Source organism: Phascolarctos cinereus, unplaced genomic scaffold (assembly GCF_003287225.1).
Source record: "Phascolarctos cinereus isolate Bilbo 61053 unplaced genomic scaffold, phaCin_HiC Scaffold_7;HRSCAF=346, whole genome shotgun sequence".
Lineage (NCBI taxonomy): Eukaryota > Metazoa > Chordata > Mammalia > Diprotodontia > Phascolarctidae > Phascolarctos > Phascolarctos cinereus.
The window spans coordinates 138,213,089-138,219,088 of record NW_027556180.1 but is presented as its reverse complement, the minus strand read 5'-3'; positions in this window follow the sequence as shown (position 1 = coordinate 138,219,088).

Below are 6,000 nucleotides of genomic sequence, written 5' to 3'. Positions count from 1 at the left end.
ACACTAGCATAGTGAAATGGACAGTTAGGCAATTATCCAGGGACTTTAATTATTTTAGATTGGGGGGGGGAAGAGCACTTTATCTTTATTAGAGTTTGTTTGTCTGAGCTATTTGTACAATTGCATCCTTTCATCACCACAGTTGGGTGTATAAACAGGGATTCAGACAGCAATTATTTACTCTAGCCCTGCAACCCCTCCCATCCTACTTTCTTCATTTTTATGTACGTTTAAGTCCAGTGAGTGTCATTTCCTTTCTCAAACTTATATTTTCTTATTGTGCAACCCCATGCATTGAATAGCATAAGAACTGTTACAAACATAAATTATTCTCAAAAATATATGTGTATGTGTATCTATAATATTGACATATGTATATGTGTATATATGCATATATACACTATATATATACATATATAAATATGTGTGTATAATACCTTTTACATGCCAAAGAGACAAAAAAGCGATTCTCTGCCCCGGGTCCTTATTATCAAGAGATACAGTATTACACAACCACATGAATAGGAAAGCACGCCTATTTTGGTACCTTGCACATGGTATACCCTTCATAAAGATATGTTGGTAGGAATACAACACATATACTAACCTATTAAATAAAAGACAGCTGCCATTAGAGGAAAACAACAACAACAAATAGTTGTTCTTGTGTATAGAGGTATGGATACATGAAAAGGATAATCCTTAAGGTAGTGGGAGTTCAGAAAACCAAAGTATGATATTATTATAATTGCTATCTATGTGTATAAATGTATCACATGTAATCATACAAAGAAACATAACAGCTATAGTACAAGTGTGTTAAATAAGCATGCATGCGTATCTAGCATACATATGTGTATATATATATATATATATATACATATATATATATATATATATCTCATATATATTGTGTATATACACACAAATAAGTATGCAAATAATTACCTGTATTGAGTTTATTTCATCATACATATATGAATTATTTACTATGTACAATAGACTATGCATAATGTAATTTCAACATTCAATCACTGGTCCAAAATCTATTGAGAGGAATTAATTTTGTTTCTTTTGTTTAAGAGAATGCTTCCTTCTCTCCTGCACCAGAAGCGTAGTTGTTGCTCATAGGCTCAGTACTTCTACTGCTCCTATTCTGACCTGGGGCATCCTCTTTAGATGACCATGTGGCCTTCAGCTCCTGGGGTGCACAATATAGTTGATGAATTAGATCAGACATCCATTTAATTTTAGTCCTATTACAACTCAGAACTCCAAAGCCCAATCAATCTACCAGCCTAAAACACTGTAATATCAAGGATTTTAGGTATAGAATACACCATACCTACCAAAAGTAATTTTCAGGGGAAAAAAAGTTCATTATTTTTTGCTCAATGAAAAAAATAGATTTATATATTCATTTATACATATACATACACATGTATTATATATACTTATGCACACAAATAAAGCACACATACATATTCACATAATACATGTGTGATACATTTGCATATATATTATACTGAGTACATGTGTAAATGTATGTATGTATGTATGTATGTATGTATGCATGAGGATAGAGAGTGAGGGAGAGAGACAGAGAGAGGAAGAAAGAGCATTTCGGGGGTTGAAAAGTGCAAGTGTTCTATATCCATTGACAAAAAAAGCATATAGTGAAGGTCCTATTGAAAAGAATTATGCTGTACAGTCTAAGCTTCTCAAACATTTTACTTTAAAGAAATAACTATGATCATTTGCCTGTCTCATGGATTAAAAGAGTGGAATGTCAGATTATATGCTGCAGCTATCTCAAGCCTGGTATGAACACAAAGGAAAGTAGGATTGGGTAACAAAAAAATTAATAAATGTGTATAAAGCACAGAGGTAAGAGCAGAATCATCAGTATTCTTCATAAGGGAGGAACTAAAATTCTAGCTGCAGAGGAAAAAGTACCATATGCAAGGTGTCTTATGAAACTTCTCTACAATATATTTGTATATATTAGTTATATACACATGTATATTAAAATTTTATTCGTATAAAAAACTTATGATGTGAGTACTATTATTACTATGTTATACATGAAGAAACAGACTCAGAGATGTTATGTGACTTGCCTAGAGTGACAAAGTTTGGTATTTAATTTAAGGTGTATATATGTACTTGCGCACGTGTGTGTATGTATGTATATGTGTGTGTATGTGTATGTGTATATATATGTGTATATGTGTACATGTATATATTCAAACACATATGACTATATATACACTTATGCATATATACATACATCTCTGCATTACTATATATCTATATTTGTCCATTTTAAGATTATGTAAATATAAGACTCATATATATGCATATTTTCTATATGCAAACTCAAAATTTTAAACAATTGTAGTACTGAGACATACATATATTTATATACATATATATATACACACACACGTATTCAAGTGTACAAAATGTATACATCACATCAAACTATATTATATATTCACATCCACATATGTACATACACACATACAATATATATGACATAAGTAAATAAATTGCTAAATATAAATTTAAATTACATATAATCAATTTTAATTAAATACCAACTGTTAAATAATAATCTAAAAAACAAAAATACATCCACAATACACATGCATGCATGCATGCATATATTATTTTAATGTGTGTGCATGTACACATGCACGTGTATAAAATTTGTGTGTAGCATGTATGTGTGTGTGTGTGTGTGTGTGTATGTATGTATGTATGTATGTATGATCAACCAGGCAGAACCTCCCACTAAACTGTGGGTAGCCAGAGCTGAACAAAGGAGGCTAGAGACAGTCGAGTGAAGAATCAAACAAAAGTTTAAGTTCAAAGTGTGGAAACAGCTTGCAAGCAAGGACACATGTGCTGGATCCCTGACCCTAGTGAGCAGTGGGGTGAGGCAGTGTGGGGAGATCTCAACACTTTTACTTACAGCTATGTGATGAGCTGTAGCCCTGACAATGAGGGGTAATAGCAGTAGTGTGACAAGTTTGGTTCATAGCAGGGCTTCATGACCAGAAACAATTCTGGGATTTTGCTGTGGCTGAGATCATCCAGAGAGGAGTGCAAAAGATTATCGTTATGCCAAGCTGAGGGCAAGTTCTGCCACTGTCACCTCCTTAATCTGTGACCCCAGGCAAGTTACTTACCATCCCACTGCTCTAAGTTATTCTCTGTCTGTAAGCTGTAGTGAAGGTGCTTGCTTGCCACATCATTCATTTCAGTGCCTGACACTTAGTAGGTGTTTAATAAATGCTTCTAGACTGAATGATTGACTAAACCAACTTGCAATGGTAGAGAGAAATTCTTTAGAGCACCTTTTGTGATCTTATCTTTATCTTGATCGCTGTATAGCTTCAACAGAAGTACTATTCCTCCTCCTCTGTAACTTATCTTTTGTTTGTTTTTGGTCTTTGTTTTTTTATTTTATTTTGTTTTGTTTTGTTTTTTAAGTGAGTCAATTGAGGTTAAGTGACTTGCCCAGAGTCACATAGCTAGTGAGTGTTATGTCTGAGGCCACATTTGAACTCAGGTCCTCCGGACTGTAGGGCCGGTGCTCTGTCCACTGTGCCATATAGCTGCCCCTCTAACTTAACTTCTTAAATTTAGTATTTAAACTCTGGGCAATTTTTACTTTAGTTTTGGCTTCTACCTCCTTCTCTTAGTATATCCTCCTACATCCTTATAGTCAGAAGGAATATATTTCCCTTTTTCTAGATTTACCAATGAGTGAGCAAAATATGGTTTTCTATCTAGAGTTTACTAAATTTATCCTCTTTGTTTCTTTCTGTCTCTTATATACTAGGTGAATATTAGTATTCCATCCATTTTCAGAATCATATAAACACTGTGTCTAACTTCCCTAAATGAGGGCATTTGTTGGTTTTATGCTTGATTTATACTATTTCTGCCTTTTCAATTCTTTTTTATCTTCCTTGTGAAGAGTCATTTCTGATCCTTTCCAGTGGGCATTATTTTACACAGAGTGCTTCTTTAGTAATAAATAAGCTTGGTTAGCTCAATCCTAAAAAAAATTGCTTAAGACCTAGATTTCAAATGACAACATCTCATGCACAATAAATAATTAGAAAGAATAACCGAGCAGAATTTAAGTAGATTTCATCACATTGACACTTAAAGAAAAATAAAAGGAAAAAAATATTGTTTGATTGCAGGGGATAAATTTTACTCTAGAGATAAGTTTATCAGCACTTACAGAGGCTTACTTGTATGTATAAAGAGAAAATTTAACCATACAATTTAGTAGATTGGGTCATTTGACCTTCCTAGGAGGGAGTTGTCACCCAATTAATGCATTTATTTCCTTTTGATTTTATTTGGAACTAACATTTCAGACTGACAGTATGTCACACATCATGGTCTAATGAAGCTATTGAAATTCAACTTTTTGCATATAAAACAGTTTAAATTTCTAGCTTTTTTTTTAAGGCAGTATGTTTTGGAGGTGGTAAAATAAAAGGATTTTTCCAGGAATATATTTTCTGGCAGAAATAATCCATCCCAGATGTGCTGAGAGTATTCTTCTTTGTGATTTTAGTTCACTGAAATGTGTATGTGTATAGGTAACCATGATGGTTTCTTGCCTTTCTGTCATGTGGTTATATATGATTCCCTCTCTAATAAGTCTTTTTAGATCTTTCTATTGAGCCAGCTAGATAACTACCTAATGACCAGAGAGTCAGTTGGGGAATATATTCTCCCTATAGCTGCCAAAGTAAAATTCCTAAAGAAGAAATTTCACTATCTCACTCTTACTCAATGTACTTGTGAGGCTCCTTATTATCTATATGATGAAACATCTTTATTTGGAATTTAAAAGCCCTTCACAAACGGACTCAAAATTATGTTTCCAGGTCCAATAGAAATTAATCCAATCATACACTCTAAGGTCTAGCCAAATTGTCATTGTTATTGCTGTCTTTAGAAGAGCGTGACATCTCTTTTCCATCTCTGCTCCTTTGTACAAGGTAATTCCCATGCCTGGAATACACTTCTCTCTTCTACTTCTGAGAAAGCTTACATTTCCTTTAAAACTCAGTTCAAACACCATCTCCTACATTACCTTCTCCAGTTGTTGTTTCCCACCAAAACTTACCACGTAGTGATCACCATATAATTCTATATGTATATATGTCACCTCCTCTAATAAAATATAAACTCCTTGAGGACATGGTCTATTTCATTGTTGTGTTTTCTTTTTCTTCCTGGAATAAAGAAAAATGCCTGGTACATTATAAGAGTCCATTAAAGATTAGTAGTTAGTTGATTGAGTTTGATTTTTACTTCACAGGTATACACCCACACATATATTCACATACAACATCAGCAACAACAATAACATTTATATAGCATTTTAAGGTTTGCAATGTGCTTTATAATTATTTATAATGCCTTGTCAGCCAATGTAAATGCATCATAATGAAATCCCTCCCTAAACTCAGAAACTCAATTCTAACATTTTTCACTTGGTTCCAAATGCCCCCAGTTCTCTGCCGGAATGTGTATGAGAAACCAAAGCAGAAGTGTTGAACATTTAGGACAATCATAAAATACTTACAACTAAGGCCAAATGTGGTACTAGTGAAATAGTTGATGAATTAATATTCATTCAAATAAATAATGACTAATAAAGCATCTACTAGGCAGTGGAAACACAATATAAAGAAAAAATTATCTGTATTTGTAAAGTGATTACATTCAAATGAGAGAGAAGTACCCATGTGAATACATGGCAATAAAAATCAATGTCTCCCTTTGGCCCTCATAAAGTCCAGATTCTATTCTTTTTGTTCCAGCCCTTGTAAAGAGAGAAAATACACAAGTAAGTACTGCAAATACCTGACATATACATCCTTCTCTTGGAGATTGAAGAACAGGAATTTGATCTCTGGGACTGAGCTGATAAGGATAGAGGAACATATGAGGTATATGTGT